Source organism: Cibotium barometz, chromosome 34, assembly GCF_041138505.1.
Source record: "Cibotium barometz isolate CiBa-2024 chromosome 34, ASM4113850v1, whole genome shotgun sequence".
Taxonomy (NCBI): domain Eukaryota; kingdom Viridiplantae; phylum Streptophyta; class Polypodiopsida; order Cyatheales; family Cibotiaceae; genus Cibotium; species Cibotium barometz.
The window spans coordinates 30,074,646-30,087,507 of record NC_141079.1 but is presented as its reverse complement, the minus strand read 5'-3'; the positions used below and the strand labels follow the sequence as shown (position 1 = coordinate 30,087,507).

At 40.4% G+C, this 12,862-nt stretch overlaps 1 pseudogene; it reads right to left on the bottom strand.

The window, feature by feature from the left end:
• Positions 1 to 6,000: 6,000 nt before the first annotated feature.
• Positions 6,001 to 6,902, bottom strand: LOC147618884 (uncharacterized; annotated as a pseudogene).
• Between the last annotated feature and the right edge of the window lie 5,960 nt (positions 6,903 to 12,862).

Below are 12,862 nucleotides of genomic sequence, written 5' to 3'. Positions count from 1 at the left end.
CCAGCAATCTCCTATAGCCAACCAGGGAAAAAATAAATCCCCCCACATGACTACAGAACTGGGAATAAAATGGACAAAAACTAGAGAAACCTGGAGACTCCTCACATGGGCGAGCACACCCACATCATCGGCCCTCACTCCCTACAGTGTAATATGGTACAGATAGGAGATGAGTGCTAATACCCCCTCTTAGCTCTTGGATGTGAAAACAACCCCAGTGAGTTGGAGTGCTAACAGAGCATCTGCTGAGGTAGAGGCTTCATGAAGAGGTCCGCCACATTGTTCTCTATCGAACAATGTGAAACCAACCCTAGTGAGTTGGAGTGCTGACAGAGCATCTGCTGAGGTAGAGGCTTCATGAAGAGGTCCGCCACATTGTTCTCCATCGAACAAAAAACTAGTAAGATGTTGCCATGGTTGTCGCACTGGATGACCGTAAGTTCCTTCCATGGAAACCCAATCTCGCCCAGTAACCTTCGCAAGCCACACCTCCTCGCACAAGCAGCATAAGTAGCTTGATACTCTGCCTCAATGGGAGACAAGGCAACAATTTCCTGCTTCTTGTTGCTCAAAGAAATCACTCTTGAGCCAAGGGAGAAGCCATATCCTGAAGTACTTCTCCTTGTGTCTGGATCTCCTCCTCCCCAATCAAAGTCACTCCAACCTGGGAGTCTGACTTTGTCCTCCTCCAGTGTCATAAAAGAGTCCAAGATTCTTAGTACCCTGTGGATACCGCAAGATCTGCAATCCTGCATCTCAATGAGTCTTCAAATGTGTCTGCATAAATGATCTCAAGAGTCCCACTAGAAAGCTTAAGTCCAATCTAGTGTTCACCAACCGAACCAATGAATCGACAAGTTTCCAATACAAAGAGGCATTAACCTACTCACAAGGATCATGTACAATAATTTGGTATTCGGGTCTATCGGAGATGAAATAGGCTTGCAGTTCTTCATCCCGAAGGCCTCCAACAACTCATGAACATATTGCTACTGAGAAACAAAGAACCCCCTCTAGGTTTGCCAAATCTCCAATCCCAAAAAGAAATGGAGTAAGCCTAAATTTGTCATCTTAAACTCTTCTGACAGGGCAACCTTCGTCATCACTACTATGTGCTCCACGTGATTTCCACATAGAGGATAATCACTATGACCATACCATGTTTCCAAAAGAGATACAAGTTTGAATATGCCTTTGGAAACCTTTCTTCTAAAAGAAAGTATCAATCTTCTGGTTTCAAGCCTTGGGAGACTATTTCAGACCATACAAGGCCTTTTGCAACCTGTAAACCATACCTTTGGAGCCCGAAACCTCAAAGCCAGGAGGTTGCTCAACATACACCTCCTCCTGTAAGTCACCATTTAGGAACATAGATTTGACATCCATCTGATACACCGGCCCCACTGTTGATGAGAAGAAAGGGCAAGAACTGTCCAAATCATGGCCATCCTAGCTGTTAAAAAGTGTCCTCATAGTTGATGCCTAGCCATTGAGCAGAGCCCTTAGCCAAAAGTATGGCTTTGTGCTTGTCCACAGAACCATCGGACTTATACTTGGTTTTGTAAACCCACTTGACACTAATGACTGACCGTTTTGAAGGCCTCGGAACCAACTCCCATGTTCCATTCTTCTCTATGGCCTCTAGTTCCACTTGCATGGCTTTCCTCCAAGTTTCCTGGAAAAGAGCTTCTTTAACTAAAGTCCTTGTCCCAAATGATACGAGACATCAAGGCATAATTTACCTGTAAATGCTCCTCTAGTTGACATTTGTCACGAACTCTATGCAATCTTTGAGGTCCATACTTTGTGGTCCACTCGGAGGGATACTTTGTTACACCAAACTCTCGAATGGTTATCCAACAACCACTTCGGTACCCAAACAGAACGCGGATCCTCCTACAACTGACTGAGGTTGGCTAGTTGGAACAATAGCCTGGGACTCATCCACATACACATCTATCTCTCTAAGAAGCGGTGGCTCCTCAATAGTGGAAGCTGGAACATGCTCATCAAAGCCAACATCTCTACTGACAACAACCTCATTCCTCTCCCACTAATATAACCTGTAGCCTTTGGAAAGAGAGTTATATCCCACAAAAACAAGCTTCTGGGACTTTGAGTCAAGCTTCCCCCTCTGCTTCTTAGGAATGTGAACATAGGCATCACTCTTGAAAACACGAAAATGGGAGACATCTGATTTCCTACCAAATAAGCCTCAAATGGAGTCATCTTAGACATTGTAGTTGTCAAAGATTGGTTGAGGATATGGATAGCCATAGCCACAGCCTCTCCCCAAAGTTGAAGAGGAAGGTCTCAATGCTCTAACACTGTCGTCGCTTGCCATCTCCACCACATTCGGGTTCCTTCGCTCAACTACTCCATTCTTTGAAGGCAGCCCTATATTGGCCAGCTCTTGCATGGTACCATGCTCCACACAAAACCACACAAAAGCATTCAAAGAGAACTCCCCTCCTTTGTCAGCCCGAACAATCTTTACCTGCAATCCAGACTCCTTTTCCACCAAAGCATGCCTGTCCTTGAACTGAGCAAAGGTCTGGTCCTTATGTGGTAGAAAATACACTCATGTGGACCCTATAATCATCCACAATCAGCATGAAATTCAAGGCTCCTTACAAGGATGGGGTCTGTATAGGCCCACACAAGTCAGTGTGAATCAAGTCCAGGGATTTCGAAGCCCGCCAGGTAGCCTGCTTCGAAAAAGACTCCCTGTGCTGCTTCCCACGAATGCAAGAACTACAATGTCCCTGCCTGCTACCACATCTTGCAAGCCATCCACCATATGGTCCTGGAAAGCCCACCACAGTGCATCCACATTCAACTGACCAAAATAGAAATGCCACAAATCACTGAGTTGAGTACGTGTAAGAGAAGAGAGTGCTAAGAGTTTGTAAATCCAATTCTCCACTCTGCCTTCCCAAACAACCTGGCATGTTGCTTTGTCCTGCAACTGAATGCTCATCAAACTCCACCCCCATGCCAGTCTTGCAAACCTCATGCATTGACAATAACAAATGAAAACCAAGAGATGGAACATAAAGAACTGGGGAGGAACTTCCCCCCTTTGCCATCGGGGATGATCTCCAACTTGCCCTCACTATGAATTGGGATAGTGAACTTGTCACCAACGAAGATGTGACCTGTTTGCCTCCAAAGGTCCAATAACTCTTGGGAAGGAGTCGTGTGCCTAGAAGCACCACTATCTAGAATCCACTCTCGAGTATCCCCAACCAACCGCCTCTCCCTGCTCAAAGAAGATGAAGCTCTGGTGTCCATAATCTCCAAGTGCACAAAAGCTGGCTGCTGCAACAACTGAGGAATAAACACCTTTCTCGGTGCTCCGCTGAGGACATTTTCTCTAATAATGACCCTTCTGGCCACAATGGTTCAGGTCCGCTTGGTCTTCAAATCATCATGCTCTGAGTCGAGAGAAGACTTCGACTGTGAAGACTTCCCTTAGCCCTTGTTGTTGTTGTTGTTGTTTGGGGCCTTTCGATCATTGGCTAGTCAATGCCTTAGAACCTCCACCCTATGGAGGGTTCATAAACCATTTTTCCTAGTCCAAAACCATTGGCACAAGCTCCTCCCAAGCAATGGTGTTGAGCCTCCCATTGGTGATCAAAGAAGAATAGAAAGTTGAGTATTGAGGGGATAGATGAGACAACAAGCTAATGTATATGTCCTCTAATGATACCTCCTTCCCATCCTGAAGAACCTCCTATTGAAGAGCCTGGAGTTTGTTGATGTGCTCACGCATCATCAAAGACTTTGCAGGATTCATCACTCGCATCTACACTTCCAAGAAAATTCTCTTTATGGGCATACCTGATTGTACAAAGAGGCCAAGTGTTGCCAAATCCCTCGAGTGAGAGTCATGTGTTTGATATGATTGATCACTTGGGGTATGTAATTAAGTAAGATGAAAGAATGCACATGGGCATTGACACGATCCTACAACTGTGCCTGGGCCTCCCACCCCTTTTTTAGTTGATAGTGAAAGTTCCTCCTCCTCCAACTTTGGTCTTGGAACTCCTACCACGATGAAATTAGCCAAATCATAAGACTCCAGGACAGACTCCATCATTACCTTCCAGATGCGATAATTGTTCTCGTCCAACTATCGGTCCACCGAGAACGTCAGGAGGGTGGGATTTTCACATGTTTCTCCACTATCTCGAGCAAATCTGCCATCTCGGGGGTTCATGTGGTCTTGTGAAGGGAGGGTGGGTTGGAAATTTTTTTGAAGAAGAGGCTTCACTTTGCTACAAGGTGGCTATCTAGCAATGACGCCTACCTTCTACCCGCTTCTCCACGTCTCGTACAACCCACATATTCTCCAATCAGCACCAAAAAACAGCAACCCCTAAAGCTCTCACTCTCTCCAAAGATTCATGCCACCTAGGGCTCTGATAGGGAGGGGGGGTTGGCGAGCATTTTTGAGTGAGCGCTTTTTGGAAACTGGGTGAGTGCATTCCAAAAAGATGCCCCCCTCCCCCAAGACAGAGAGGGACGAAGTAAGTTGGAGAGAGCAACATGATATAATTATTTGACACATCCTAAATTGAGGTTATTGGTTTGAACTGAGAATAAAACCAAGTTTTTTCACGTTCATCTTCCAATTAGAGAAATTCGAAGCCCCCCTTCATGAAAAGAGAGGGGCGAAGCAAGTTGGAGAGAGCAACATGACATAATTACTTCAGCAAATGTGAACACATAAACACATGTCAACATCGCATCCTCTACATTGGGGTTATTGGTTCAAACTAAAAATAAAACCAAGTTCATTTACATACACCTTCCAAATACAGAAATGCGAAAACCAACATCCTTACTTCTATGGGCCTCACTTGTTCTCTAGGGTATAGGCACAAAGTAAGCGAACGGTGTTTGTACCCTTCTGTACTTCCTCTAGCAAGACACGCTTAGACGATTCATCAATAAAACCATGGACTTGCCAAATTGCAATTAAACCCACCACTTTGTCCTTAACTTGAGAAATAGCTTGTGCACCATTCACGGTCTTCTGCTTGATCTCCACATTGGTGGCCTCCCTCTGGATACGCGTAGCAACAACTTCAATGCTACATTTGATGAGGCCATCACAAACAAAAAGAAGGAGGGTTTAGGTTGTTTTACTCTACTAGCAAGGCTTGGTGACAATGGTGTGTAACATATTTCTTTGGAGCTTGCCTCTATATTTATAGGAGTGGGAGAGGTTCAACACTCAAAATAAAAACTATATTTGTCTTTTTTAATGTTATTAATAAAGGTATCTTTCCTCGAATTTCGGCACCACAATAAAAAATGCATATTTTGAACTTGTTTAGGAAAGAGCGAGTATGTATTTGAAGGAGATAGTCATTGCACAATAGAACCCTCTACAAAGAGGTGACATCCACAAAGGTTATCCCAAAATATCGAAGGTTAATTGAGTATCGTTCCATTCAAATGTCTAAATAGGGTATGTTCTCCTATGAGACAAGGCATTGTAAAGCTCAAGGTCAGATAGGATAGGTTGGTGGATGAACATATTCTTGCTCTAGCTTAAGCCTAGCACATGTAAATAAATAAAGTACAAGTGCTTGCATGCAAGGTACGACTTCTTCTTGGAGTCTCTATCTGTAAAATCTAGACATTCACATGCACATCATATTTTCCCGTGTGTGCATCATCCCCATGCGATTCGATCTTGAAAACTTCATACTTGTGCTCCACTCTATGCACTTCTTCTACCACCATAGCTTTCATTTTCAAAGCGGCCTTTATTTTCTTGGCTACTTCCTCTGATATTGACATGCGGTACTTGACTCTTATGCTATTTCGCCTGCTTGACCCACCAGCCTCTATGTTACACAATGGACCCATATGGTGGATCTTTTGAAGCTGCAGTTGTAAAGAAACTTGAAGCCCACTGCTACGTAATGGGGTGGGCACAACACCTTCTACATTCTTGCTCTCCACTTGGTATCCACCTTCCTACAATCAATATACCTCCTTGTTTGTGAGGTTTGTTCCTATAGTAATTGGCCATATCTTGGGTGGTGGACTAGGCTTTGGGTCTATGTTGTTGTCCACAATATGGCAATGAAGCACGTTGTCAAGGCATAACCACATCCATTGTCTAATGAGACCATTAGGGTGCTTGTGATAGCCTTCAAAGGAAGGTGCAGGCACACCCTTAGCAGATCTGTCTATGTGTTGCCCACACCTCTTACCCCCACGAGGTGTTTCGCTACATGTGACCTTGCTGGTGCCAATGTATGTCCTTCGGATTTCCCACATTGTGTCATTCACCTTGCGCTCAATGACATTGCCCTCTGTGACTTCTGTAATTCTTTTTGGATTTCTTCTTGTATCATGTTCTTTGAAATTGATCTTCCGTGGCCTCCCAAAATACTTGTGGTCTCTTACCTATGTGCTATACTCTAGTCGATGCGTGGCCTTATCATTAATATTAATTACCACCCTTGATGGTCTCTTGTGATGTGCACTTTCTTTGTCTCATGAGTGAGAGGGGTAGGTGCCCTATACATGGGTATTCCTTTAGTTGCCTGATTAACTGTTCAGATCACTTGGGTAGGGCTTGTAGAGCACCGTTCTTTTAGTTTCTCCAAGCTTGGGCCTCTCCCTATGTGCTTGCCTTGGGTGTAAGAGACTGCCTTTGTGCTTTGCAAAATTGCATTCGCCATATCGGTAGTACATGCATCGTAAAGAGAAATCTTGCGTCTATATCCTTCCCCTGCAAGCCAACTTCCATGCTTGCTTTCTGCTAGGTTTGTTCTTAGGGTATTTGGACCATCATTACTTCTCTCTATTGTTGTCATGGCTGAACCCCAATGTGCTATGCGCACTTCCCGTCGCCACTAGCTTAACCAAGAGTCCATTGCTACAAATTCTTATCCATGCATCACATGACCACTGCGCCACCATTGACATATCAATTGAGCCTCCACTTATGCAGCTTCATTGGTAGGAGCCATGCGCCACTTCTCACACATTGCTGCTTTGTGCTCTCCTTGAGATGTAACACACACATACTTTGTTGTGTGGGCAACCATGCTTTTCTCCCAATGAAATAGGCAAGACCTCTCCCTATCTGTCAAGAGACCATATCGAGGTTGGTCAAGACCTTGGTAGGCTTTACCCGTCGCGAGCAACATCCTTTGATGACTCCCCGCCAGCTGTTGCATAACGAAACTCTCCTTAGTTTAAACCATAAGCTAAATGCTTCCTCCAGCATTCTGGCGTAAGACAGTCTTTTTCAAAAAACAAAGTTTCTATGCAAGGTTCCTGTTGAATCCTGTTGAATTTGATTCTACAAGACCCTTTTTCTCAAGTCCAGACTTTCTTAGTAAAAATCATGAATCTCGTAACAGGGTAATCCACCCATCAATTTCAATGAATTTCTGACAATGATTTCGGATCTAAGGAAAACATCTTAAATCGGCCGGTAATCCATTCTTCATAGTACTGAAGAAATGGGAATGGTCACAAGGTTTTACTTAATTTCTGATTCGAGAGATGGATAAGCATCTTATTGGACCATCATTCTCACGTGGTTGTGGTCTAACCATAAATTACTCGGATTTAATCCTAGCTTTGATTCCTAAGGATTTTTCTTCTATTTATTTGAAAAATTAACAGGGATTTCCAATCGTAAGGAAAAATCCAAATTTCTGAAGATTTATTCTTCTTGACCACAACAGAATTATAAATAGTTCTATTCAAGAATAATGGAATTTTATAAAGATAACTCTTTTTCCAATAATCCATTGGTGAATGTACCTCATTTTATTAATTTATTCGCATAGAAATATCTTAAAATGTTCTTTTCATCAAATTGATCCTCAACATTAACATACCATAATTTCCTACATGAAATTATGGTAAATTTTCTCTTTTAACATCGAAATTAATTTATGCATTTTTCTACTTAAAATACAATGAAAATTCCTCTTTTAAATAAATAAAAATACCCATATTTTGGAATATGCCAAAAACTCCTCTTTGAAATAAATAAAAATACCCATATTTTGGAATATGCCAAAAATTCCCCTTTTAACATTTAAATGTTGTATCTAGAATATCATGGGAATTCCTCTTTTTGCATCTAAATTTTTATGCATGAAAATGAATATATAAAAAATTTCTCTTTGCTCTATTTAAATAATTATGCATAAATACTATAAAATTATTTTCCATAAATATGACAAAAATCATTCTTTTAGCATAAAAATATCTATGCCTAGAATATGATGGGAATTCCTCTTTTTGCTTTATTAAAATTATGCATAAAAATAAGATTTATCTTTTTTTTTTCTAGAAAATTTTGCCATAGCTTCGTTGCAATTACTGGGAATGTTCAATTTTCTACTCTAAAATGAATACTTGTAATTGAAAGGTGATAGGAACTCCTCTTTTAGACTAAAATTTAATTGAAAGGTGATAGGAACTCCTCTTTTAGACTAAAATTTAATTATGCATACATAACATAATTATAATCATAATTATAAGCATAATTATGATTAATTTCTTGATTATTCTGAAATAACCATTCCTCATTTCTAAAAATGTTAGCATAACCCTCTTTCAACTTAAAATGAATTAGTATGATTTTTCTTAATCATGAATTAGCTTAAAAGAATTAATCATCATCTTTAGCTAGATAAAATCATAAAAATACCTAACCTTTTTCTCTAGCTTGCCAAGCCTAGAGTATATTGATTAAGATAATGAGATTATCATTAAGAACCATCCTTCTAACAAGGACCTAATCATAAAGATGATTAATCTTTCCAAAAAGAGAGAATTACTTAATAAAAATACTTTAATTAAGCATAAAGATTAGTATTAATCTAATTAAACATTATGAATCTTTAGAAAGCTTAATTTTAAGAAAAAACCATTCAATTGAAAGCTTCTCAAGCATTAGAGGGGTTGAGAAGAAGAAAGTCATTGAGAAGAATAGAAAAACCATTAAATTAAGGCTTATCTTTGATTATATTTGGCTTGATTATTTTGGAGAGAAGTGAAGCCCACAAAGCAAGCTTTGGCCACCAAGATGGGGAGGGTAATCTCCAAGAGAGGATGGAGAATTGTGAAGCTCGAAGCTTCCCAAAGAAGAGGCAAAATAGAGGGATAATAAAAATTACACTAAAAATGAAGATAATACTAGCATATAATTACTCAAAGATGAAAATACAAAGGAATGAGGGTCTATTTATAGGTGAGGGAGGCCACTAACCAGGTCCAACTGGGATCTAGAGGCTTCTAGCTTTAGTTTGATCCATTTTGGGGACAAGTTTTCGACTAGTTCAGCTCACCTTATGATCCAGTTTGCAGGAGGAGAGGTGAGAGATGAAATATCTCAATTTTTTTTGAATTAAAAATGAAAGAAAATGATGAAAAAAAGGCACCTACTTCATGGGGCCTCTCACTCCTTATTGAGGTGTCAAAAATTCATAATTTTACTAAAATATCCCAATTTTTAACTAATAAACCCAGTCCTTGGTCCACTCTTCATCTTATGTGAGCATTTACTCAATTTTGGGGTATTTTCTTTTATTCTTTGTATTTTTCTCATCCCAAAACTTGGATTAATTCTATTGGCCCTTTAAAACCTTATTTGGACCTTAGTCAATTTTTTTTTGAAAATGTGGACCCTTAGGCTAAGGTCTCTAATACACATATTCAGTTAATTTCTAATGCACATTGAAAAATTCTTTTTGAACTTCTATTTCAGGGGAATTCATCTTAGATATTAGGAGAAACTTTGTATCGAGAAATATCTCAAAAATTGAATAATCTCTCTCTAGAATATTTTCTCTCTCTAAGCTAAAAACAAGGGAAAATAATGTTTTCTTGCATTCTGAATTAGGGGATGATAACAGGGGACTGAGATGAGAGATTATACATCTTTTAGGGCTAAGGAGTAACCTTAGAGAAACATTCTTCAATCATTATAAATAGTGTCATTAATACACAAACTCTAAAATTTATTTTTAATGAGAATATTTAATAATAAATGCTTACATTACTAACTTTCATAAATAATTAATATTATCTATGAATAATATAAATTATTTTAATTATAGATAATATTATTTCATCTTTAATATTTTATTTAAATAAGTTTAATTAGTAATTTTTTAATTTAAAAATTAACATTATTAGTGAGGGGGTGAGTCACCCGATCGAGTCGCTTTTAGTGACCTTAGTGATGAGGGGAGTCGCCAACACTAGTCACCCTTAGTGAAGGTGAGGGGGGTCACCACTAGTCACCCTTAGTGTGAGAAGGCACTAAGGGCAAACTAGGTCGCCCTTAGTGAGGGGGGTTCACACCCCTCACTAAGGGCGAGCGACCTAGCACCCTCACTAAGGGCGAATTGGGTTGTCCTTAGTGAGAGGGAGGGAGGTAGACCCTCCACCCCCTCACTAAGGGTGATGTTGCCCCCATTAGTGAGAAGGGTGACTAGGGTGGTCGCCCCTCTCATTAGGGGGCGATGTCGGGTCACCCTCCACCCCCCTCACGAAGGGCGATGTCATCCCCCTTAGTGAGAAGGGTGACCAGGGCGGTCGCTCCCCTCACTAAGGGTGACCACCCTTAGTGAGAAGTGTGACCGCCCATGCCCTCTCATTCTCTCGCTCACCTCCCGCTTACTCCCTCTCTCTTGGCTACCTCGCCTCCCGTGCCTCCCTCTCTCTCTCTCTCTCTCTCTCTCTCTCTCTCTCTCTCTCTCTCTCTCTCTCTCTCTCTCTCTCGCCTCCCTCTCTCTCTTTCCTCTCCCCCTTCTCTCTCTCTCTTCTTCGCCTCTTCTTCACCTCCTTCTCTCACCTCTCCTTCGCCTCCTTCGCCCTCTCTCTCTCTCTCTCTCTCTCTCTCTCTCTCTCTCGCCTCCCCTCTTCCCCTCCCTCTCTCTCGCGCCTCTCTTTTGCCTCCCCCTCTCTCTCTCTCTCTCTCTCTCTCTCTCTCTCTCTCTCTCTCTCTCTCTCTCTCTCTCCTCTTTTGATTCTTTTTCTATTTCTTCTTCTCTTTCTCCCCTTTTTCTCTCTTGTCGTTTTTTATATTTTATCTCTTTTTAAAAGTTTGTTTTGCTTGTCTATTTATATCTCTCTTTCGTTTCTTATCTCTATCTCTTTTTTTAATTAAAAACCCTGAAAGTTTACATTGCTTCTCTATTTATATCTCTTTCTTTCTTTCTTTTTGCTTATCTTCTCTTTCTTTTTTTGATCTCTATTATTGTTCACTTTGTTTGCCACTAGCTAGCTCGCTGCCATTTCCTTGGTATTAAGACCTAATTGTCTGATGCACTTTGGTGAAGGTCCTCTTTCTTTTCTCTTCCAATCTCCTTCTTTTCTATTTTATTTTGCAATCTCTTACTTTTCTCTCTCTTCTCTTGCTTGTCCACTAACTTTTCCCTCTCTTGTTTCTCTTCTCTTTCTTTTTTTTTCTTTTTTATATGGCGCTTCCTCAACTTGAAAAAGGGACACGAGTGCTTTTAACGTTCGATGGTACGAAAGTAGCTATTGGCACCGTGTTGCATATAAACTCCACTGTCGATACCATTCATGGAATTCCTTTGTCCGCCTAGGTATGTTGGCGTGTCGATTGAAGATGTAGAAGTGAGAGAAGTACCGCTTCCTTTCCCTCTTGAAGATGGTGATATCTCCACATTAAATCAAAGCAAAGGCTACGTTATTGTATGGCTAGCAAGAGTGTTTTTATATCTATTGTTACCTTCACAACTATGTTTATTTTTTTGGTTTTACTTAAATTAATTATCTTGTATATATTTTTGTATTTAGATTGATCCACATTCAATGGAAACCTAACATGTAATTAAATCTCCAAAGCGTGTACAATGCTTAAAGAGCATTGCTACCAGACAAGCAAGAAGCCAAGAAATAACAAGCACGTAGAAGAGGAGGAAAATAGTACAAGAAGAAGAAGATGAAGATTGGGTACCTCCACGAAGAAATCCAAGTCAATCTTCTTAGTTTATAAAAAAAGGTGCTTCTTCGAAATCTATGAAATAAACAAGGGAAGTAGAAGAGGTGGAAGAGGGAACTGAAAAAGAAGGCGAGAATGAAGACCACTACATGGTCACACATACAACTCGTCTCGGGGGCGACTAGAACTCCTACAAGACAATTTAAACAGAGTAAAGGTAATTGTTATCCACTTTTTAAGTAATCTTGCATAAGGTATTTTTATGAGAGGCAAACACAATCTCTGTGTGTACATTGTAGGTGAATAAATCCACTCCTTTACCACCTATTCCCTTTTGCAGACTTGTGTCTAACCCCTGTATACGAAGAGTGTAGTTTAGGTACAAGAAGCCGGCAAGGGAATTATACACAAATGGCTGTGTTGCCGATCTATGTAGGTTCATTTGCTTTATCTCCTCATCTCATAATCTTGTTAGAGTAGTATCTCAAGATATGTTAGTAGATGGGATGACATATGGCAAATGAGAAATGAGGAGTTTGAGAATGTGATCCAAGACACGGAGTGGACATTTATGTCCAACAAGATGTTTTAAAAGTGGGACATGGAGGAGATTAGTGAATGTGATTCATCTTAAATTGCTAACTTTTTGAATGCGGTGTTAAGTTTTTTAAAATAGCAATGGACAAAAAGATTCACACTGAATGTAGCATTCAAGAATGTTGTATAGCTCACTTAAATAGATAAGGAAACATACACAGTATGAGAATATATGTCTTAAATATATTTGACTTAGGATGGTCCAAGTACAGTGTGTTTTATCTTTCTTCATAACTTTTAATTTGTTTTCCAAAGGATGAATGAAGTGGGCTATGTTTCGTCTCTTATGGACAAAGT